Source organism: Triturus cristatus, chromosome 8 (genome assembly GCF_964204655.1).
Source record: "Triturus cristatus chromosome 8, aTriCri1.1, whole genome shotgun sequence".
NCBI classification, from domain to species: Eukaryota; Metazoa; Chordata; class Amphibia; order Caudata; family Salamandridae; genus Triturus; species Triturus cristatus.
This window is the reverse complement of record NC_140591.1, coordinates 1,698,748,214-1,698,774,741: the sequence shown is the minus strand read 5'-3', so window position 1 is coordinate 1,698,774,741 and position 26,528 is coordinate 1,698,748,214. Positions and strand designations below refer to the sequence as shown.

The window sequence follows — 26,528 nt, the reverse complement described above, 5'->3', positions numbered from 1 at the left end:
TACTTCCCCTTACACTGCACACTGTGATATTCCGTTCTCTCAATTGCATGGCCCTGCAGCTCAGATTTATTACCTCAACTGGGTGTCACGTTTCCTTCTGTTATATGCAGCATTTTAGCACAAGTGTGTGTAGGTAATAAATCATACACTAATAAGGCAAAATATGGTACAACATGTGCATGTCATTAGGACAGATGTAACCAACGCTGCTAAAATTGTTCAGATATCATATGAGGAGAGATGCCACCCACATCTATGCTAAGCACACGAGCCGCTCACACACTCGTCTCTGCAGGTCATAACTATGCATGTTTTACCAGCTGTGAATTCTGCCAACCTCTGCGTATGAAGTGAATGGCAGCCGGTACATGATCAATGATCTTCTGCCCTGCCCCATGATGTTTGTTGGATGGCAACAGCAGAAAAAGGGAAAATAGCATGGACTCCGGATATGCACACACAAAAAGGGAGTCTTGGTGTGTGCATGGGCAACATGGCTGTGTATCTAGTATGGAGAGGGCATGGTCTGCGGATACAACCCGAGGAGGATAATAGCTGTGGATGTACGGGTAGAGCAAGTTATTTGTGCTTGGGGCACAGCTGTGGATGTGTACACTAGACCTGGAAGGTGACAGGCTGTGCAAGGGTAACCTATTCTGCCTGAGCCTGGAGAATTAAGTGCTGGGCCATCATAAATAGGTTAGTGCATAGAGAACAGGGACGGTGCATATGTACACAGCAATAGGAGATTGTGCGCTATGGGTGTGCACACAGTTTACAGGTGCAGAGACTGGCGTTGTGAACACAACCTATCGGAGGACATGAACTGCAGATGTGTTCACGTAGCCCGCAGATGGCAATTACATGTGGATGTATGTGCACACGCAGCCTGTGGAGGCACAGACTGGTTATGCACTCATCTTTCGCAGAACATACACTTTGGGCGTGCATAAAATCTGCAGAAATTACAATAAATGGGGGGGGGGGGGTAGATGTACATATAAAGTAGAAAACATAGGGTGTTACTAGGCAGTGTGCGCACCAGAGCTTACCGGAGTTGGGACAGAGACTGCACCCGCCTTGAGGATGGGGTCGGACTATATAGCCACACAGAGTATTGGGGAGGGGACATTGGAAGGCAAAGACTGTGGATAAGTAAATAATCTGGGACAGTACATGGGCTCTGTATGTAGTTACCGGGATTTGGGTAATGGGGTGGGCTGCGCCGCTCAATTACAAGGCTATAGGGTCATGTGAATAGAGGCTTGTCGGGCGGCATAAAGACACGCGCCTAAGAAACGCAGTGATTATAGATATGACCATATAGCCGGTTGCACAGAACGTGCATAGCCAGCTATGACATACTCAGGGAAGGACATGGATCCTAACGTGGGGCCTGGAACCTACGACCTGCAGATTAAAGTTACGACCATGGCAGCATGTGAAGCGTCCCCATGTTAATTTTAAAAACACAATAAAAGCGGCTGAAACTTTAAGTGCGTCGCCCTGGGGAGAGGGGCTGCATTGTAAAAACAAATTATGTAACACCACATCGCCAACAGCGCAATTGGCAGACCGATAATTAAAAAATTAAAACTAAAGACTGTTACCGACAGGTAGAGCTGCAGCTTCTGTGAGAGCCAGGGAATCCACGAACGTGTTGAGTTTTGGCGCATGCGTAGAATATAAGGCAGCGTTTGTATTGCGCATGTCATTAGGACAGGCCAGGCAAAATATAGTGCAATGGCACCAACCAATCAAGGGACAAACAAACACTGAAAATGCAATAGGACTCGGATTTACCCGAGTCCTATTGCATTTTAAATGGAAGTGCCGGTATGACAGAAAGCACGAACAGGAGGGGGTGTGGGGTGGTTGCGTTAAAAAAAAGTTACAGTCTGCGGGAGGGAACGGGGAAAGACAGGGAACCAAACCGGTTTTAATAGTAAAGGGGCTGATAGCCTCGGAAGAGGAAAAATGATGGCATAGCAGTCAGGAGGCGGGACAAAAACACCAAAAACCAATGAAAATGCAGGGTTTTTCAGTACAGCCAATAAAATGTATGGCCGGAAAGTGGGCGGAGCTTCCCCCCACTATACTGTATACAGCATCTTTCACCGAGACAGCGCATGCGCTGCCTAGGCGAAACCTAAAAATGTGCTGGAACATATATTAAGGTTATATATGTTGATACGCTAAATGCAAATGAATTGCTTAATGGATGAGATTCATGTATCACTTCACCTTGAGGACACGAGTTATGGATTGATCATGGAGGTGCAGCATGCGACCCGACCCCCCCCTTTTTAAATTAATTAACATGTGTGATCAATGGTATTGCGCCGAGTATGATGCCCTTTGACTATAGATGGTGTACATACCTCAGATTTTGACCTGAACGAGGGTGAAATACTGTACCGGCGAATGATAGCTGCTGAGGGTGCATTACACGGTCTGCTTCAATGGTGGTAACACTTTCGTTCGCAAGGACGATAGAAGTTGACGGTGACATTTATTTTGCATTTCAATTGATGATGACGATGACAGGTGTAAGAGAGGGTGCCCGTTATAATAGTAAAGCTTTTGAAGCAGCAGATGTCTTGTTAGAGCACATTGATTTTAGAATCCTTTTTATATAAGATATAAGAGATGGTGTCAGTCAGTGGGGATGCCTTGCACTTTATGATCTTGAGTAATATAGGTATCAGTCCCTCCTTGCGCTGTTTTTCTTCTTTTACGCATTCCACATGCACACGAAATATATGAGAGAACATACCGTGACTCTACTTGTGCTACAGGATGTACCCCACTGTTTAACAGGATTTCATCTGAAGGCGGTCCCTGTCTATGTATACTTTGTAACTCTCTGTGTTTAATAATGCACATTAGTCTAGTGAAGTATGTGTAGTAGCCAAAAAAGAAACTTAAAACATCCTTTTTGTGTGTCCACCGTTTGCACTGTAATCTGAGATTTTAATTGGATTTGTGACTGTGTATTTGTATATATATATATATATGTGAGCCTTGTTTGATGTTTATGTGCACTGTCTTCTGTTTGACAGTTTTGTTTGTCAAGTCCACAGCCCTGAAGAAGCCCGTATTGTGGGCGAACCGCGTTGGCTGTATCGAACTGTATAGATTGATACAGATTGAATAAAAAAAGTACAAGATTTTTGTAAAGAACATCAGACCTCTCACATCGTACTTTTCTGTTTCGTAACACTGACATTAAGATGCAATTACTGTTGAAAACCTTGGTTATTTGCCTCTCTACTTGTGTAAATAGGTTGTTTAATGAAGGCCATTTATGGTGGCTGGCTTTTAGAGGTGGGCATAAATCAAGGATCCTAACAAGTGAACTGTTTACTGTATTTAACCCACGTAGTGGTGCGGCGGAAAGCTCCCTTGCCACCATTGTCTATCTAGTTTTTCACAAGAATTTATTCAGGACAATTGCTTGTGAATCATGACGCAGTTTGATTTGAGCCCAGTATTACTTCTCAGAATATAACACTGGATTTTTGCCCTGAGGAAGCCTCTAACCAGGCGAAACGTGTTGGCTGCACACAACTGTATTTTTCATAGAAGAATTTGAATGAATATTCAAAGAATAAATGGAAGGCGCTCTCTGTTTATCTTTTCTTGTTATATACGTGTCACATTGACTTTACTCATGTTCTTTTTGCAATGTTGCCACTCATTTGGGTGTGAATATGAAACATACATGAATCACTCGCCCAGCACTCCTGGTTACTCACAAACACACATGAGATGGAAACCTTCACATATACATGAATCATCACCCCCCCACCACCAGCACTCCTGGATACTCACAAGTACACAGGAGCACAGGAGACAGAACCTCTCATGCACACACAAATAACCCCCCACCACCAACACTCCTGGTTACCACCACCACTAACAATCCTGGATGTTCACAAGCACACATGGGGAAGAAAACCCTCACACATACATGAATCAATCCCCCCCAACACTCCTGCTTACTCACAAGTGCACAGGAGAAGGGAACCCTCACCCATACATGAATCACTCCTCCACAACACTCCTGGTTACAAGCATCCAGGAGAAGGAAGCCCTCACCCATACATGAATCACTTCCCCACAACACTCCTGGTTACAAGCACACAGGAGAAGGAAAGCCTCAGCCATACATGAATCACTCCCCCACAACACTCCTGGTTACAAGCACACAGGAGAAGGAAACCCTCACCCATACATGAATCACTCCCCCACAACACTTCTGGTTACTCACAAGCACACAGGAGAAGGAAGCACTCACCCATACATGAATCACTCCCCCACAACACTCCTGGTTACTCACAAGAGCACAGGAGAAGGAAACCCTCCCCCATACATAAATCACTCCCCCACAACACTCCTGGTTACAAGCACACAGGAGAAGGAAACCCTCACCGATACATGAATCACTCCCCCCCCCCCCAATACTCCTGATTACAAGCACACAGGAGAAGGAAACCCTCCCTCATACATGAACCACTCCTCCAGCACTCTTGGTTACAAGCACACAGGAGAAGGAAGCCCTCACCCATACATGAATCACTCCACAACACTCCTGGTTACAAGTACACAGGAGAAGGAAGCCCTCACCCATACATGAATCACTCCCCCAACACACTCCTGGATACTCACAAGCACACAGGAGAAGGAAACCCTAACCCATACATGAATCACTCCCCCACAACACTCCTGGTTACTCACAAGCACACAGGAGAAGGAAGCACTCACCCATACATGAATCACTCCCCCACAACACTCCTGGTTACTCACAAGCACACAGGAGAAGGAAGCGCTCACCCATACATGAATCACTCCCCCACAACACTCCTGGTTACTCACAAGCACACAGGAGAAGGAAGCGCTCACCCATACATGAATCACACCCCCACAACACTCCTGGTTACAAGCACACAGGAGAAGGAAACCCTCACCCATACATGAAGCACTCCCCCACAACACTCCTGGTTACACACAAGCACACAGGAGAAGGAAACCCTCACTCATACATGAATCACTCCTCCAACACTCCTGGTTACAAGCACACAGGAGACGGAATCCCTCACCCATACATGAATCACTCCCCCACAACACTCCTGGTTACAAGCAGACAGGAGAAGAAACCCTCACCCATACATGAATCACTCCCCCCACCAATACTCCTGATTACAAGCACACAGGAGAAGGAAACCCTCCCTCATACATGAACCACTCCTCCAGCACTCCTGGTTACAAGCACACAGGAGAAGGAAGCCCTCACCCATACATGAATCACTCCCCCCAACACACTCCTGGATACTCACAAGCACACAGGAGAAGGAAACCCTCACCCATACATGAATCACTCCCCCACAACACTCCTGGTTACAAGCAGACAGGAGAAGAAACCCTCACCCATACATGAATCACTCCCCCCACCAATACTCCTGATTACAAGCACACAGGAGAAGGAAACCCTCCCTCATACATGAACCACTCCTCCAGCACTCCTGGTTACAAGCACACAGGAGAAGGAAGCCCTCACCCATACATGAATCACTCCCCAACACTCCTGGTTACAAGTACACAGGAGAAGGAAGCCCTCACCCATACATGAATCACTCCCCCAACACACTCCTGGATACTCACAAGCACACAGGAGAAGGAAACCCTCACCCATACATGAATCACTCCCCCACAACACTCCTGGTTACTCACAAGCACACAGGAGAAGGAAGCACTCACCCATACATGAATCACTCCCCCACAACACTCCTGGTTACTCACAAGCACACAGGAGAAGGAAGCGCTCACCCATACATGAATCACTCCCCCACAACACTCCTGGCTACTCACAAGCACACAGGAGAAGGAAGCGCTCACCCATACATGAATCACTCCCCCACAACACTCCTGGTTACAAGCACACAGGAGAAGGAAACCCTCACCCATACATGAAGCACTCCCCCACAACACTCCTGGTTACTCACAAGCACACAGGAGAAGGAAACCCTCACTCATACATGAATCACTCCTCCAACACTCCTGGTTACAAGCACACAGGAGACGGAATCCCTCACCCATACATGAATCACTCCCCCACAACACTCCTGTTTACAAGCAGACAGGAGAAGGAAACCCTCACCCATACACGAATCACTCCCCCACAACACTCCTGGTTACAAGCAGACAGGAGAAGGAAACCCTCACCCATACATGAATCACTCCCCCACAACACTCCTGGTTACAAGCACACAGGAGAAGGAATCCCTCACCCATACATGAATCACTCCCCCACAACACTCCTGGTTACTCACAAGCACACAGGAGAAGGAAGCCCTCACCCATACATGAATCACTCCCCCACAACACTCCTGGTTAGAAGCACACAGGAGAAGGAAGCCCTCACCCATACATGAAAGACTCCCCCACAACACTCCTGGTTACAAGCACACAGGAGAAGGAAACCCTCACCCATACATGAATCACTCCCCCACAACACTCCTGGTTATAAGCACACAGGAGAAGGAAGCCCTCACCCATACTTGAATCACTCCCCCAACACACTCCTGGATACTCACAAGCACACAGGAGAAGGAACCACTCACACATACATGAATCACTCCCCCACAACACTACTGGATACTCACAAGAGCACAGGAGAAGGAAACCCTCACCCATAGATGAATCACTCCCCCACAACACTCCTGGTTACAAGCACACAGGAGAAGGAAGCCCTCACCCATACTTGAATCACTCCCCCACAACACTCCTGGTTACTCACAAGCACACAGGAGAAGGACACCCTCACCCATACATGAATCACTCCCCCACAACACTACTGGATACTCACAAGAGCACAGGAGAAGGAAACCCTCACCCATACATGAATCACTCCCCAACACTCCTGGTTACAAGCACACAGGAGAAGGAAACCCTCACTCAAACATGAATCACTCCTCCAACCCTCCTGGTTACAAGCACACAGTAGAAGGAAACCCACACCCATGCATGAATCACTCCCCCACAACACTCCTGGTTACAAGCACACAGGAGAAGGAAGCCCTCACCCATACATGAATCACTCCCCCACAACACTCCTGGTTACAAGCAGACAGGAGAAGGAAACCCACACCCATGCATGAATCACTCCCCCACAACACTCCTGGTTACTCACAAGCATATAGGAGAAGGAAACCCTCACCCATACTTGAATCACTCCCCCACAACACTCCTCGTTACAAGCACACAGGAGAAGGAAACCCTCACCCATGCATGAATCACTCCCCAACACTCCTGGTTACTCACAAGCACACAGGAGACGGAAACCCTCACCCATACATGAATCACTCCCTCACAACACTGCTGGTTACTCACAAGCACACAGGAGAAGGAAACCCTCACCCATACATGAATCACTCCCCCGCAACACTCCCGGATACTCACAAGCACACAAGAGAAGGAAACCCTCGCCCATACATGAATAACTCCCCACAACACTCCTGGTTACAACCAGACAGGAGAATGAAACCCTCACCCATACATGAATCCCTCCCCCACAATTCATGGTTATTCACAAGCACACAGAAGAAGGAAGCCCTCACCCATACATGAATCACTCCCCCACAACACTCCTGGTTACAAGCACACAGGAGAAGGAAGCCCACACCCATTCATGAATCACTCCCCCACAACACTCCTCATTACTCACAAGCATATAGGAGAAGGAAACCCTCACCCATACATGAATCACTCCCCCACAACTCATGGTTATTAACAAGCACACAGGAGAAGGGGGCCCTCACGCCTCACGCCTCACCCATACATGAATCACTCCCCCACAACACTCCTGGTTACAAGCACACAGGAGAAGGAAGCCCTCACCCATACATGAATCACTCCCCAACACTCCTGGTTACAAGCACACAGGAGAAGGAAGCACTCACCCATATATGAATCACTCCCCCACAACACTCCTGGTTACAAGCAGACAGGAGAAGGAAACCCTCACCCATACATGAATCACTCCCCAACACTCCTGGTTACAAGCACAAAGGAGAAGGAAACCCACACCCATGCATGAATCACTCCCCCACAACACTCCTGGTTACAAGCACACAGGAGAAGGAAACCCTCACCCATACATGAAGCACTCCCCCACAACACTCCTGGTTACACACAAGCACACAGGAGAAGGAAACCCTCACTCATACATGAATCACTCCTCCAACACTCCTGGTTACAAGCACACAGGAGACGGAATCCCTCACCCATACATGAATCACTCCCCCACAACACTCCTGGTTACAAGCAGACAGGAGAAGAAACCCTCACCCATACATGAATCACTCCCCCCACCAATACTCCTGATTACAAGCACACAGGAGAAGGAAACCCTCCCTCATACATGAAGCACTCCCCCACAACACTCCTGGTTACTCACAAGCACACAGGAGAAGGAAACCCTCACTCATACATGAATCACTCCTCCAACACTCCTGGTTACAAGCACACAGGAGACGGAATCCCTCACCCATACATGAATCACTCCCCCACAACACTCCTGTTTACAAGCAGACAGGAGAAGGAAACCCTCACCCATACACGAATCACTCCCCCACAACACTCCTGGTTACAAGCAGACAGGAGAAGGAAACCCTCACCCATACATGAATCACTCCCCCACAACACTCCTGGTTACAAGCACACAGGAGAAGGAATCCCTCACCCATACATGAATCACTCCCCCACAACACTCCTGGTTACTCACAAGCACACAGGAGAAGGAAGCCCTCACCCATACATGAATCACTCCCCCACAACACTCCTGGTTAGAAGCACACAGGAGAAGGAAGCCCTCACCCATACATGAAAGACTCCCCCACAACACTCCTGGTTACAAGCACACAGGAGAAGGAAACCCTCACCCATACATGAATCACTCCCCCACAACACTCCTGGTTATAAGCACACAGGAGAAGGAAGCCCTCACCCATACTTGAATCACTCCCCCAACACACTCCTGGATACTCACAAGCACACAGGAGAAGGAACCACTCGCACATACATGAATCACTCCCCCACAACACTACTGGATACTCACAAGAGCACAGGAGAAGGAAACCCTCACCCATAGATGAATCACTCCCCCACAACACTCCTGGTTACAAGCACACAGGAGAAGGAAGCCCTCACCCATACTTGAATCACTCCCCCACAACACTCCTGGTTACTCACAAGCACACAGGAGAAGGAAGCACTCACCCATACATGAATCACTCCCCCACAACACTCCTGGTTACTCACAAGCACACAGGAGAAGGAAGCGCTCACCCATACATGAATCACTCCCCCACAACACTCCTGGTTACTCACAAGCACACAGGAGAAGAAAGCGCTCACCCATACATGAATCACTCCCCCACAACACTCCTGGTTACAAGCACACAGGAGAAGGAAACCCTCACCCATACATGAAGCACTCCCCACAACACTCCTGGTTACTCACAAGCACACAGGAGAAGGAAACCCTCACTCATACATGAATCACTCCTCCAACACTCCTGGTTACAAGCACACAGGAGACGGAATCCCTCACCCATACATGAATCACTCCCCCACAACACTCCTGGTTACAAGCAGACAGGAGAAGGAAACCCTCACCCATACACGAATCACTCCCCCACAACACTCCTGGTTACAAGCACACAGGAGAAGGAATCCCTCACGCATACATGAATCACTCCCCCACAACACTCCTGGTTACTCACAAGCACACAGGAGAAGGAAGCCCTCACCCATACATGAATCACTCCCCCACAACACACCTGGTTAGAAGCACACAGGAGAAGGAAGCCCTCACCCATACATGAAAGACTCCCCCACAACACTCCTGGTTACAAGCACACAGGAGAAGGAAACCCTCACCCATACACGGCTCACTCCCCCACAACACTCCTGGTTACAAGCACACAGGAGAAGGAAGCCCTCACCCATACATGAATCACTCCCCCACAACACTCCTGGTTACAAGCACACAGGAGAAGGAACCACTCACACATACATGAATCACTCCCCCACAACACTACTGGATACTCACAAGAGCACAGGAGAAGGAAACCCTCACCCATAGATGAATCACTCCCCCACAACACTCCTGGTTACAAGCACACAGGAGAAGGAAGCCCTCCCCCATACTTGAATCACTCCCCCACAACACTCCTGGTTACTCACAAGCACACAGGAGAAGGACGCCCTCACCCATACATGAATCACTCCCCCACAACACTACTGGATACTCACAAGAGCACAGGAGAAGGAAACCCTCACCCATACATGAATCACTCCCCAACACTCCTGGTTACAAGCACACAGGAGAAGGAAACCCTCACTCAAACATGAATCACTCCTCCAACACTCCTGGTTACAAGCACACAGTAGAAGGAATCCCTCACCCATACATGAATCACTCCCCCACAACACTCCTGGTTACAAGCAGACAGGAGAAGGAAACCCACACCCATGCATGAATCAGTGCCCCACAACACTCCTGGTTACAAGCAGACAGGAGAAGGAAACCCACACCCATGCATGAATCACTCCCCCACAACACTCCTGGTTACTCACAAGCTTATAGGAGAAGGAAACCCTCACCCATACATGAATCACTTCCCCACAACACTCCTGGTTACAAGCACACAGGAGAAGGAAACCCTCACCCATGCATGAATCACTCCCCAACACTCCTGGTTACTCACAAGCACACAGGAGACGGAAACCCTCACCCATACATGAATCACTCCCCCACAACACTGCTGGTTACTCACAAGCACACAGGAGAGGGAAACCCTCACCCATACATGAATCACTCCCCCGCAACACTCCTGGATACTCACAAGCACACAAGAGAAGGAAACCCTCGCCCATACATGAATAACTCCCCACAACACTCCTGGTTAAAACCAGACAGGAGAATGAAACCCTCACCCATACATGAATCCCTCCCCCACAATTCATGGTTATTCACAAGCACACAGGAGAAGGAAGCCCACACCCATTCATGAATCACTCCCCCACAACACTCCTCGTTACTCACAAGCACACAGGAGAAGGAAGCCCTCACCCATACATGAATCACTCCCCCACAACTCATGGTTATTAACAAGCACACAGGAGAAGGGGGCCCTCACGCCTCACCCATACATGAATCACTCCCCCACAACACTCCTGGTTACAAGCACACAGGAGAAGGAAGCCCTCACCCATACATGAATCACTCCCCAACACTCCTGGTTACAAGCACACAGGAGAAGGAAGCACTCACCCATATATGAATCACTCCCCCACAATACTCCTGGTCCTGGTTACAAGCAGACAGGAGAAGGAAACCCTCACCCATACATGAATCACTCCCCAAGACTCCTGGTTACAAGCACAAAGGAGAAGGAAACCCACACCCATGCATGAATCACTCCCCCACAACACTCCTGGATACTCACAAGAGCACAGGAGAAGGAAACCCTCATCCATACATGAATCACTCCACCACAACACTCCTGGTTACAAGCACACAGGAGAAGGAAGCCCTCACCCATACATGAATAACTCCCCAACTACACTCCTGGTTACAAGCACACAGGCGAAAGAAGCGCTCGCCCATACATGAATCACTCCCCCACAACACTCCTGGATAATCACAAGCACACAGGAGAAGGAAACCCTCACCCGTGCATGAATCACTCCCCCACAACTCATGGTTATTCACAAGCACACAGGAGAAGGAGGCCCTCACCCATACATGAATCACTCCCCAACACTCCTGGTTACAAGCACACAGGAGAAGGAAGCACTCACTCATACATGAATCACTCCTCTGTGGAAATGTGGATTTTCCTGATCAGTTATGTCCCCTATCTTGGACCCCAACGGTTCTATGTGCATGTCACAAGTACATGTATGTTCCCTCCAGTTCCAGTTTCCAAAACGCAAACATATGTGCGTCCACCGTCAACATGTTCTCTGTCAGATCCGCCATCAATGGGCTGGATATTCGATTCCTAAGTATGAAAGGCCACCGACTTTATATGGCTAAGTTACTCCATTTTTACAGTTCAGGCAAGTAGGCCCGATTCTGTCCTCAAAGCCTTTCCCTGCTCTCTGTCTCTGACAGCTTCAGCTTGAGCTCGCATCTGTATCCATGAACTTTGTCCTACTCCCTGTGCAGCTAACGGTGCCTGCCCCGGCCAGTTTCGCCTGCCTGCCAAGAAGCTGTATTTCACCTTCGAATTATCTACTTTGCTCTTCAGCCGATGCATTCCTGTCTAGTGATTTAGGTAAACATTTCTTTTCGCTCACAAGCAAAGGACTCGGCCTTTCCGTCCTTCTGCAAGTAATTCATAGCCCTGTTGCCATGGAAAGTTTTCTGCCCCTCGCATCTCATATAGACACCTAGACGCTTGTACACGCACACACAGTCAGTATAGAATAGATTCTGTCCGAGAGTCTTTCCTTGTGGATAACATAGTTCTCTAAACATAGGATGTTAGATATGATTTGGGATTAGGTTGACTTGACCCCCCAGACTTCTCGTCTCCACATGTAGAGCTAAATGTCAAGTCCCCTTCACCCCCTAGTTGCACGTCAATCACACGTCATGCTGCTGCGCGCGCATCTATGTTAAGTATTATCTTATAGATCCACCTATGTATGATAATCAGAGCCAATCATGTTTCTTTTTGCTCCTTATTACGCCTAGTTTCGATTACGTATTAATATGTCATTTCTCTTATCAATTGTTACGCCTTTTGCATTCGTTGCATTGTAATGTATGACCTATAAAAGTTACTTCTTGTCAATAAAGTATTGTACTTCACTTCCTGAACCCTCGTGGTGACGGAACCTGAAGGCCGCCACTCGAGTCGGCCATTTTGGAATAAAGCCCATTCAGAAAATCTCTTATACCACGGATTCTGCCTCTTGTTATTCTGAGCTATTTTACTTTATTTTAGATTCCGTATGAAATTCAGTCTAGGTAAAAAGAATATTTACCACATAATGGCGCCCGAACAGGGACACTTTCTCATCTCACGCGCCGGCGGTGCGTTGCAGGCCCGGTCTCCTGCCACAGCTGGACGGACCATAAACGCGTACCAGCAGGATTTCCTGTAGCTCCCTCCGGTCAAGCGGGGGCGACTGAGGCTGCGATCAACCCAGACGAGGCGGTGAGAAGTGCGAAGTATCCCGACCAGAGCCTAGCTGAGAGAGCAAGATCCGAGGTATACAGAGGCCCACCAGGTTTTCGAAATCCCGATGTCCAGAGGGTCCGCTGTCCGCAGTCATCGAGTCCCGTCCATTCTCTGAGGCCTTCCGTTTCAAGGAGCTACTCGGTGAGTACCATCGCCGGGGAGGCGTGTTGACGCGCACATAGGTTGTGCCGGTCAAGACGGATTTGGGTACACAAATCCGGTCTGCACTGTTTAGCAGTGTATATGTACTGTTAGCAGTATATCAAGTATTCCGAAGTATTCAGTTATTGTCAAGAATTCAGCTTGGTGATTAGTTATGCAGACTGTCATCATTGTCGGTCATTTTTAAAATGTTTAATGTTTAATGTTTAAAGTGTTCAAATGTCTTGCATATTGTGGTATGAATGATTGTTCATTGTTCACTGTTCATTATTGTGTTTTTCGTATTAAGTGAGTTCAAGAGTAAGTATCAGATCAGTTGTCAAGATGCCGCTCTTCTCGAAGTTAAGACAGATTACTACCAGAAAAGGGGTGCTTGAAGAAGCCGTTCCTATTCCTCCTAGGGACACTCCAGGGCATTTTATGTATCACAAGCATGGCTTAGATGCCATATTATTTCTTGATTTATGGGTAGATTATACCAAGGGATTGCCGGAAAGTCAAAGGTGGCCCGCAGCGGGAACCTGGGATGCAGAGTGCATCATGAAAGTGGAAGAAGAGTTATGGAAAAGAAAAGTCAGACAGTCACAGAAAGACGCTGTTGAGTTATGGCGTAAAGAATCTCATAGACGTACAGAAAAAGCACGTAGACAGGAAGAGAGGAGTAAAGAGAGTTCAAAGGAAGTTCAAGAAAATCTATTAATTGAGGAAGGTATCCGAGTGAAATCAGAACAAGTAGATAGACAAAGAAATGCTCTTATGAGTGGTATGTATCCCCTCCTAGCCGAAGGACTACCTAAGGCTGTTCCAGAGATGCCAAAAGATTTGCCACCCCCATTATTTCCAATTAAGGTACATCCAAAAGGGCATCCCAGAACCGCAGAAGATGTTTTTCTTTCCTCATATCTAGATGACGCTGCTCCCGAGTATGCTAACCCCACACCACATAGACCGTCTGGCGGAGGGGTTCAACGTCAGGATCAGGTATCTGTCCCCGTGCAACAGCAAGTCCCGACACAAGCTCCGGCAAGCACATCTGTTTCCGCATCTGTCCCCGCAATCGATTCTACAGTGGTATCGACACCTATAGTTGCTGTGTCACGTTCGACGAATCCATTCACACCCGACGCCCCTGAAGGGGCCACGGGAGGTGCTAGCAATACTTTTACGCCACCTAGAATAAATAAACTTGTTTTTCAAGAATCAGCGCATTCACGTACACCCAAATTCGTAAGTGAACGTACGCTTAAGGAACTCCTTATAGATTGTAGATATGACCCGGTGGTCGGTAAAGAGGATGAAATGGTCCTGGCATCATTACGTATCAGACGAGCCGCAGAGTATTTAGCGAGGTTACCAGGAATGACTACGCATCTAGATAAAATATATCATTTTGTCCAAACAGGGCGAGACCCAGAATGTATTAACAGAGCTATGGAATTCCAGAAAGTAGAGATACAGGGGGAACTGTTACGTTTCCTCATAAACTGTGTGATCAGAAATCAAGACCGTCCGGGGGTAGACCCGAATGCAATGCTTATTCTTACAAGATGGAGCCAGAATATATCAGAAGGGAGACACGATAAGAAAAACTGTATAATAGCCATGTGCCGAAAAATCCGTAGAGAAATAGAACGTATTCATGAAGAAAGATTGGAAACAGACGAGTTCGAGCAAGATGAAGTGTCCGAATCAGGGAATTCCGCAAGACAGTCAGAGACCATAGCCTACGTAGGCAGAGGAAGATCCTGTGATAATACTAGATGTTTTTCTGATCCCATACACTCTGTATGTCCAAATAATAGCAGAACGTATCCGACGCCTGTAACAAATTTGAAGTCTCCTGAACATTTGTTTCAAGCCGCAGATAAACTACTACGAGAACGAAGGGGTTACCACCTCCTCGATTCCATGGATGAGCAAGAATTGGCCAGATCAGCCGTTCACTGGATTGACAATCCTGAAAAATACGGTGATGAGACCGTAGCACGCACGTTTTTTAACCTTAGTGCAGATGAACAACGTTTAGCTGGAATCTATATGATTCAGCAACTCCTTATATTATATAAGAGCCAACATGCTGACCCTGGTCCTTTACCTGATATATTAACGGAACTACTCACGAACAGATGGAGAGGTTCTAGTAACAAGTTAATTAGAGAAATATTAGTGTCACGTAAACAGTATGTCCTTTTTGTAAGTCCGGATTCTTTCTCGCTGCCCCGCAGAGAAAGAACGCCGTATTATATGGATAGACAAAATCCCTTACGAGAAGTGCACCCAATAAAAGGCGAAGACAATCAGTTTCACCGTGTATTTGTATACACACCCATATCAAAAATTGAATTGTTAGAAATGAAGAAAGTAGTACCAAGTCATGACAAAGACCCAGCGGGTTTCCACCGAGAAATTAAGGACATGTTACTGATGGGAGAGTATACCTATCCTGATATTATGACGATATTAAAGGTGCTCTTACCTGCTGGCATTTATGAAAAACTGAAAGAAAAAGAGTGGGAGACCAAAAGATAGATTGGACAGCATTAGAAACGGAAGAAAAGGCCCGAACTGCAGGTTCAGGGCTCGGGGATAAAGTCAAAGCATTACCAGGTTTACTAGTACAAGTACTGCCACGTTTATTAACTACGAAAAAGGAAGATTGGGGTGCAATCACGGCCTGTAAACAAAAGCATGATGAAGACACAAGTGATTATTATGCCCGATTTGAAAAATGTTTTGGAATAAATAGTGGTATAAAAACAAGTAGTGAGTCGTATCCACATTTATTTGTGACAAAATTAGTAGAAAATGCATTACCTCCAGTAAAGAATAGAATATTGAAATTCGAGAGTACCTGGCAAAGTAACACTCCGTCACAAATGCTACAAATGTTACAGTATCATCACAATAGAATTAGAGATGAACAAGAACACGAACAAAGACGTATGAAAGATACAAAAATGAAAATGCTAGTGTCTCAGACAGTACCGGCTGAAGGACATAAAAAGGGTATGACACAGTCCGATTCAGCAGGACCGGTAAAAGGGACATGCAATTATTGCAAGAAGCCAGGTCATTACGTACACGATTGTCCAGTTTTAAAACATAATATCGCCATAGGTAAAACACAAGAAAGATCACGGCCACTCAGACAAGATCAGAATGAACAAGGAGCTATGCCGCATCCCCAGGCCATGCCAGCCGCACAACAGCCAATACAGTTTGTGCCAGCTGCACCACCGTTGCCTGCTACTGCCACACAAACCACAACACGACAAATGTATCAGACTGCACAGTATGAATATCCTGAGTATCAGCGTTACGCATGAACCAGCCTAGAGAGGGAAGTTGACTTACCGCTTATCGAGATTCCTGTAGATCAAGAAGGACCTTATGTACATAGTGAATTATTAGGTCAAGATAGAAAATTCTTACTCGATACAGGGGCAAGTCGAACAACTATAAAACGTAGTGAAGTTCCAGGGGCACCCCTCTCAGGCTCTCAAAATGTTTCCCTTGGTTTTTCAGGAAAACCTATTGTTAATGAAGTATCACAGCCTCTTCCACTTACGATAGGACCTTTGACACGAACTACAGATTTATTGCTTACTAAATCATGCCCAGAAAATCTGTTAGGAATTAAAACTCTGAAAGCCCTAGGAGCCATAATATGTTGTTCTCCGGAAGGAGTAAGGTTGTTTTTACGTGATTTTAAAGGTCACTATGTGTCTAGAGACATGGATCCCCGACTACAGACTTTACCAGCACATCTATGGGCACAAGGCCCTACTGATGTTGGTTGCATGAACATTACACCATACCGAGTCACACTCAAGGCAGGAGTGGTATTACCACGATTGCGACAATACAAGTTACCGCAAGATGCTGTAGTGGCTTTGCTGAAAATCATTGATGAGCTAATTGCCCAAGGAGTAGTTGTAGAAACAGACTCCAATGTATGTAATTCACCGATAATTCCGATTCTTAAACGAACTGATCCTACTGCTCCGCCAGTATACCGATTGGTTATTGATTTGCGTGAACTAAACAAGTGCATTGTGCCACAATTTCCTGTGGTCCCCGATATATCATCATTATTGACAGCAATTGATTCCGAAGCAACATTCTTTACTGTAATTGATCTCAAGAATGCCTTTTTCAGCGTCCCAATAGATCCGGAAAGCCAATATTTGTTCGGATTCAGTTTAAATGGGCGCAGCTTTAAATTCTCACGCGCTCCCCAAGGATTCACAGAAAGCCCCAGCATCTACAGCCAAGCACTGAAACGAGAACTTGACAGTATCCACATGCCAGTCAATACTGCACTGATTCAATATGTCGATGATCTGCTGATCACCGCGAGAAGCGAACCTGAATGTGAAAAGGCTTCTCTGACAGTTTTACATTTTCTAGCCGACAAGGGGCACAAGGTGTCTCCTTCTAAGCTGCAATTCTGTGTCCAGCGAGTTATTTATCTTGGTCACTCGCTGTCCAAGGAGGGAAGGCAGCTTACACCAGATCGCATCCAGTTAATTGCTAACATGTCAATACCCCAGACACAAAAGGAGGTGCGGGCTTTCATAGGCCTCACTTCATATTGTAGGCAGTGGATCCCTCAGTACGCATTTCTAGCAAAACCACTCATTCAGTTAACCACACAGGAGGCAGCCACATCGACTGTTCTCCCTTGGACTCAGGAACATACACAAGCTTTTGAAAGCCTAAAGGAAGCTTTATGTCAAGCACCTGTTTTAGCAACACCATGTTATAGCAAACATTTTACACTCTTTGTTACAGAACGCGAAGGTACTGCCTTGTCAGTACTCACTCAGGATCAAGCAGGATCACGCAAGCCATGTGCTTATTTTTCCAGTACATTAGATCCCGTAGCTCAGGCTTTGCCCGCGTGCCTGAAATCAGTGGCAGCAACAGCTTTAGCAATCAGACAAAGCGATGCCATAGTGTTAGGACATCCATTGACAGTACAAGTACCACATGCAGTAGAAGTTCTTGTGAACCGAACACAAACACAACACTTGACCATAGCAAGACTTACCGGTTATGAACTGACATTGTTTCAGCCACACATAGAGATCCGACGGTGTAATACATTGAATCCTGCTACACTATTACCTGTAATTGGAACAGACCCACTAGCTCATGATTGTGTTGAAATTATTGAAATAAAGACGAAACCTAGACAAGACTTGACAGACGTTCCATTGTTAGATCCAGACCTGACGTTGTATGTAGACGGATCGTGCATGAGAACAAGTACAGGAGATTTAGTGGCCGCGTATGCAGTCACAACAGACACTGAAGTTATTGAGACAAATTGTATAGATGCTTTGTCAGCCCAAGCAGCAGAACTTATTGCTCTAACACAAGCCTGTATTCAAGCCACAAATAAGAAAGTTAATGTATACACTGACTCACGTTATGCATTCGGAGTTGTACACGACTTCGGCGTGCTGTGGCGAGAGAGAGGTTATTTAACTTCCCATGGTGCCCACATTCAGCACGGACCCCTCATTCATGCCTTGTTAGACGCAATACATCTACCGACTGCTATATCGATTATGAAATGTAAAGCACACACGAAGGTTACTGATATCATTTCTCAAGGCAATGATTTAGCCGACAGAACAGCTAAACAGACTGCTCAGAATCGCACGTTCGACATGACAAAGCCAATAGTTCAGACACCAACACAGTGCATGACAATTAAGGATCCCGCACTTGACGTAATTGACATACAGACACATGCTACTGCAGAAGAATTAAAGAAATGGACTGAACTAGGAGGGATCCAGACAGATCAGGGATGGATGACGAAGGAGAAATCTGTATGGTTTCTTCCTGACTCTATGGTCCAAGCCATTATAGCTACAATTCACAGCCCAGCGCATTTAGGAGAGAAAGCTATGCTAGATAGCATTCAACACATTTGGTTCAATAAACATTTACGAGCAGCAGCTAAACAAAAAGTCCGTACCTGTATGATATGTTGTCAGTTCAACCCAGGAAAAAGTGTTCCCGTAGAACAGGGTGGATTCCAGACTCCTGATCATCCTTTTGAAGTGCTCCAAATGGATTATATCCAGATGGAACGATGTCGAGGATTCAAATATGTTCTGGTAGTTGTCTGCGCTCTCTCCCGATGGACTGAGGCGTACCCAGTATCAGATTACACGGCCCCGACTACTGCCAAACAGTTAGTTCGAGAATTCTTCCCACGGTACGGTTTACCACGTGTTGTATATTCAGATAACGGCCAGCCTTTCTCATCCGAATTAATGAAACATGTCTCACTTTTGTTGGGATATCAGTGGAAATTCCACTGTGTCCGACACCCCGAGGCAGCAGGTCTCGTGGAACGACATAATCAAATTTTGAAAATCAGATTGTCTAAAATATGTAAGGAGAAAGGTGTTGACTGGATAGTAGCCTTACCAGTTGCACTATTTTACGTAAGAATGGTAGCACACTCTCGAACAGGGCTATCCCCGTATGAGGTGATCTTCGGAAGGCCACCAAATATGTGGGGGACGCCTATACCACGTAAAATAACTGATGTTAATTGTAATATGCTGACAGATTACTTGGCTTCCTTGATGTCTGCACTACAATCTTGTCGTTCACAGGTAGCTGCAGCTTTTCCTGACAACACTGAGGTGAAACCCCATGACGTTGCTCCGGGTGATCTGGTGTTTGTGAGAAATTTTGATCGAAAGACCCAGTTGGAGCCCAGGTGGAAAGCACCGAAGCTAGTCCTGCTGACCACAAGAACAGCCGTGAAAGTTGAGGGCCGCAAGGGCTGGATACATTCCAGCCACATTAAGAAATTTCATGGACTATCATCGGATATAGACACTGTGCCCTGCACTCCCTCACAGACTGATTCAAAACTTCCCTTTGTTGAACAGAATGACTCTCAGTGCTATAAATTAAAGCTTAGGCCCAAACAGTCGAGCAATTTGATTGTTTAAGTCCTCTCCAAGGTGAAGCGGTTGAATTGTCTCTGACATGTATCCCTTGGACCTGAGTAGAGAAAATACCCGAGAAATGTTGAAACGACAGGCGTATTGTAAATCACTGCGTAGCTACTGTATGAGGACATTATTAATTCTGTTTTTATTGAGTCTTTTAATAATTATTACGAGTGTGATTTTGCACATATATCATCCTATTTCCAGACATGCTTATAATGTTGCTGCTGAACATTCTTTTAGTGACCTACCGCCCCATGAATTATCTTATAGGCTTGCGCTGCGCAATAACACTTTCATTAGTTTGTTACATCATTCCCATCAGACTAGTAATGCCACCAATTGTTGGGTGTGTGGCCGACTCCCTCCCTATCAGAATAATAAAGGAGTTCTGCCTTTCTTTCCACATCCGTTCACACACAATGGCTCCTGTGGAGCATGGTTTAGTTTACTAAATTCCATAGACCCAGACACAGCAGTTTATCAACAACATTGGATATGGGGAAATCTGAATCTAGCTTTATTCAATGTCTGTCACCCTAATAAGGAGGGTCACCCCAGTAGAACAGGGACTGATCTAGAAAATGAAGTGTATAAATTAGGTAATTTTACACCTAATCTTATGATTCTGAATGTCAAATCCGAAGTTGAACTAATTCTGCCCACTATGTCAGTATTTCCAGTTAAGGGTGAATTATGTGTAAGAAAAGTTGGTTCCATACATATGGGCCATAGCCAATGCGTTACTACAGTAGAATATAGTGATCAAGGTAAATCTTCATTTAGAGCTTCTCGCCATTCTTACTTTATATGTGGTCAGACGGCATATATGCGTCTGCCTCTAGATTGGGATGGTACCTGTTACATAGCATTCCTTTTGCCACCTGTTTTCCTAGCTCCCCCTGATTATTATCGAAATGTTCATTTAGTACACAATAGAGAGCGAAGAGATCTCCCAGTTGTCGATTATACTGAGACGGCATGGGACAAGTATGTAGATTTCAATAAAGGTATCTTTCCCTATATAGGTACAATATCAAATAGTAAGCTGATACGTAGACTAACCAAGACTCTTGAAGCTGTAGTAAACGAGATTATAGCCGCCCTAGGCAATCTGACAGAGGAACAATCAGTGATGAGAATTGTTGTTCTCCAGAATCGTCTTGTCCTTGACGTCATCCTGGCCGATAGGGGCGGAGCTTGCAGGGTCATCGGATCCAGCTGCTGCATATTCATACCAGAAAATTCGCCATCTGTATATAAAGCTATAACACGCCTTCATAAGATTGTAAGCCAGATACACGAGAATCCAGGCACTTGGACGTGGTCCGGGTGGTTTTGGAGTGTGATATCAGCCTGGGGATGGAGAGTTCTATCCTTCCTAGGTATTGGCCTTCTTATGCTCTTCAGTTGTTGTTTATGCCTGCAATGTGGACCAGCGATTTGTGGTCTGTGTGCCACATCATGCATTCCATATCAAGGTTCTCGTTCAAAATGCCGGAAGAAGAAGGAAGAAGAAATGATGCTCCATGAGCAAATCGATGGAATGATGAAGATTGATATCTCTTGAAGGGCAAGTAGGGGACAAGGAGGGAATGTGGAAATGTGGATTTTCCTGATCAGTTATGTCCCCTATCTTGGACCCCAACGGTTCTATGTGCATGTCACAAGTACATGTATGTTCCCTCCAGTTCCAGTTTCCAAAACGCAAACATATGTGCGTCCACCGTCAACATGTTCTCTGTCAGATCCGCCATCAATGGGCTGGATATTCGATTCCTAAGTATGAAAGGCCACCGACTTTATATGGCTAAGTTACTCCATTTTTACAGTTCAGGCAAGTAGGCCCGATTCTGTCCTCAAAGCCTTTCCCTGCTCTCTGTCTCTGACAGCTTCAGCTTGAGCTCGCATCTGTATCCATGAACTTTGTCCTACTCCCTGTGCAGCTAACGGTGCCTGCCCCGGCCAGTTTCGCCTGCCTGCCAAGAAGCTGTATTTCACCTTCGAATTATCTACTTTGCTCTTCAGCCGATGCATTCCTGTCTAGTGATTTAGGTAAACATTTCTTTTCGCTCACAAGCAAAGGACTCGGCCTTTCCGTCCTTCTGCAAGTAATTCATAGCCCTGTTGCCATGGAAAGTTTTCTGCCCCTCGCATCTCATATAGACACCTAGACGCTTGTACACGCACACACAGTCAGTATAGAATAGATTCTGTCCGAGAGTCTTTCCTTGTGGATAACATAGTTCTCTAAACATAGGATGTTAGATATGATTTGGGATTAGGTTGACTTGACCCCCCAGACTTCTCGTCTCCACATGTAGAGCTAAATGTCAAGTCCCCTTCACCCCCTAGTTGCACGTCAATCACACGTCATGCTGCTGCGCGCGCATCTATGTTAAGTATTATCTTATAGATCCACCTATGTATGATAATCAGAGCCAATCATGTTTCTTTTTGCTCCTTATTACGCCTAGTTTCGATTACGTATTAATATGTCATTTCTCTTATCAATTGTTACGCCTTTTGCATTCGTTGCATTGTAATGTATGACCTATAAAAGTTACTTCTTGTCAATAAAGTATTGTACTTCACTTCCTGAACCCTCGTGGTGACGGAACCTGAAGGCCGCCACTCGAGTCGGCCATTTTGGAATAAAGCCCATTCAGAAAATCTCTTATACCACGGATTCTGCCTCTTGTTATTCTGAGCTATTTTACTTTATTTTAGATTCCGTATGAAATTCAGTCTAGGTAAAAAGAATATTTACCACACCTCTAGCACTCCTGGTTACAAGCACACAGGAGAAGGAAACCCCCACTCATACATGAATCACTCCCCCACAACACTCCTGGTTAGAAGCACACAGGAGAAGGAAACCCTCACTCATACATGAATCACTCCCCCACAACACTCCTGGATACTCACAAGAGCACAGGAGAAGGAAACCCTCACCCATACATGAATCACTCCCCAACACTCCTGGTTACTCACAAGCACACAGGAGAAGGAAGCCCTCACCCATACATGAATCACTCCCCCACAACACTCCTGGTTACTCACAAGCACACAGGAGAAGAAAGCGCTCACCCATACATGAATCACTCCCCCACAACACTCCTGGTTACTCACAAGCACACAGGAGAAGAAAGCGCTCACCCATACATGAATCACTCCACCACAACACTCCTGGTTACAAGCACACAGGAGAAGGAAGCCCTCACCCATACATGAATCACTCCCCAACACTCCTGGTTACAAGCACACAGGAGAAGGAAGCCCACACCCATTCATGAATCACTCCCCCACAACACTCCTCATTACTCACAAGCATATAGGAGAAGGAAACCCTCACCCATACATGAATCACTCCCCCACAACTCATGGTTATTAACAAGCACACAGGAGAAGGAAACCCCCACTCATACATGAATCACTTCCCAACACTCCTGGTTACAAGCACACAGGAGAAGGAGGCCCTCACCCATACATGAATCACTTCCCCACAACACTCCTGGATACTCACAAGCACACAGGAGAAGGAAGCCCTCACCCATACATGAATCACTCCTCTAGCATTCCTGGTTACAAGCACACAGGAGAAGGAAACCCCCAATCATACATGAATCACTCCCCCACAACACTCCTGGTTACAAGCAGACAGGAGAAGGAAACCCACACCCATGCATGAATCACTCCCCAACACTCCTGGTTACAAGCACACAGGAGAAGGAAACCCTCACTCATACATGAATCACTCCCCCACAACACTCCTGGTTACAAGCACACAGGAGAAGGAAGCCCTCACTCATACTTGAATCACTCCCCCACAACACTCCTGGTTACAAGCACACAGGAGAAGGAAGTGCTCACCCATATATGAATCATTCTACTCAACACCTTGTTACTCAGAAGTAAACAGGAGATGAAAACACTCACACACCCATGAATCTCCTACCCCTAACACTCCTGGTCACTCACAATCACACAGGAGCAGAAAAACCTCACACATACATCACACTCCCCCGAAAACTCATCGTTATTCACAATCAAACAGAAGGAATCCCTCACAGATACACGAATCACTCCCCACCCCCAAAGCATCTGGCTACTCACATGCGCACAGGAGATGAAAACACACATACATCATCACCCCCCCCCCCCCCAACACTCCTGGTTACTCACAAGCACACAGGAGGAAACCCCACACACATACACGAATCACGCCCCCCCCCGTCCGCCCCCCAATACTCTTGGTTACTCACAACTACTCGGTGGGAGGAAGCCCTTACGGATGCATGAATCGTGCAGTGGGAGGGGTACAAGAGCTTTACCGGAGGCCAGGCGTTTGTCACTGTGTGTCCAGGGTTCTGTGCGCCTCCAGTGTGTGCGGCTCTACAAGACGTGCATATGTTTGTGTTGTGTGCGGCCATCTACGGGGTGTGTGCGTGCAGACGACATGTGCAGGCGGTGGGCTTGTCTTTGTGGGGTGCGTGCATGGGTGGGGTGAACCGGTGCACAGCTGTGTGTGCGTGCACATGATACGTGCAGGTGGTGGGCGTGTCTTTATGGGGTGCGTGCATGGGTGGGGTGCACCTGTGCACAGCTGGGTGTGCGTGCACATGATACGTGCAGGCGCTGGGCTTGTCTTTATGGGGCGTGTGCATGGGTGGGGTGTACCTGTGCACGGCTGTAGGTGCGTGCACATGATACGTGCAGGCGGTGGTGAGTCTTTATGGGGTGCGTGCATGAGTGGGGTGCACCCGTGCACAGCTGTAGTTGCACCCACACACCTCGCCTACAGGCTCCGGCAGCGACGGGTGCACGTGTGGGAGCACGTGTGGGAGAGTGTGGGAATCTCTGTGCGTGTGCCTGTGATGGGCGTGCCGGGCACGTGCATCAGGGAAGGGGGGCGCATGCATAGCGCTGCACTCCTCCGCTGCCCTCGCAGCGCTGTACTCGATGCTGTGCATCCTGCGCTGAGTTGGGGCCCCCAGCCTCCTTCCCGCCCCCGCAGCTCTTACCTCGGCGGGGGCTCCACGGACACTGGAGCCGCTTCCGGAGCACGAGCGGCAGCGACAGCACGGCGGATGAGGGGGGGGGGGCATGTGTTAAGCCCCTCCCATCCTAGGGGGAGGAGGGGCTTCGGGTACAGGCGAGGGGGCTCTCAAGGACAAGACAGACCGAGGGCCCCTCGAAAGAGCTGGGGGCGGGGAGGGGGGGGGGGGGCTGTGCTCTGCTGAGGTGGGGGGGGGGGGGCTAGAAATACAGGCACACCATGAAAGAGGGAGAGAAAGGTGATGATGAGGGGGCCCCAGAGTGAGGGCCCTACAGGGAGTGGGAGCCCTCTCTAAGCTCCCATGGTGCTCTCTCTGCCCTGCCGTGGTGCTCTCTCTGCCATAGCGCTCCCTCTGCCCTGCCATTACGCTCTCTCTGCACTGCCGCGGTGCTCTCTCTGCCCTGCCATGGCGCTCCCTCTGCCCTGCAGCTCTCTCTTGTAAGAAAGTGCCATCTTTCTTGCATGGTATGCCCCCACTTTTTGCTGAATTGCTGAATGTGCTTTGACTGAGTGTGCCCTGGACTACTGCCAATCAGGTGCCCAGTGTAGGAGAGCAGGATCTGCTTCACATGGGTACCCCCACTTTTTGCTGGTGTTTCACTGTTTTTCGACCTTAGTCTGGCTGTGGCCCTCCTAGTCTCTCATTTTTGCCTCTGGGTGTGACAACAAGTGCTTAGCACTGCGCCTTTGATAAGCCAAACTGCTCGCCCACACTACCACAAACAGAAAATTAGAATTCACTGCTTTTGACTATGCACGCCTATTGGGGATAAACTGGAATCTCTGCACAGTGTGCATCATTTTAGTGCACTATATAGAGAACCAGTGCTCTAGAAGTGTGTTTAGTTAATAACAATTTCTGAAAGTTAAAATTTACATAAACGTTAGAAACGTAATAACTTCTGTTTTTGCGATTTACAAGACAAAAATGTTCCAAATAATATTGCATGGTTTGAAAGAATAAAAAGACTAAATTCATAGGGGCAGATTTATGAGGCCCGTTGCGCCATCGGAACGTCACTTTTTGTGACGTTCCGTGGCGCAGAAGCCTGCGTGATATTT

General features: G+C 47.1%; 1 protein-coding gene across 5 annotated transcripts in view; it reads right to left on the bottom strand.

Annotated features, from left to right (window-relative positions):
- The window catches only part of LOC146808638 (uncharacterized), a 261,011-nt gene that overhangs the window by 147,214 nt on the left and 87,269 nt on the right, over positions 1-26,528 (bottom strand). The window contains exon 1 of one of the 5 annotated variants that reach the window (XM_085623668.1): positions 25,432-25,488. The exons of 1 other annotated variant lie outside the window; for it this stretch is intronic. The gene's annotated coding sequence lies outside the window, so the exon portion shown is untranslated. Of the gene's footprint in view, positions 1-1,614; positions 1,639-24,672; positions 24,766-25,431; positions 25,489-26,528 lie in introns of those variants that run through there. 3 more of the 5 variants (XM_085623671.1, XM_085623669.1, XM_085623670.1) reach the window with 3 other exon arrangements.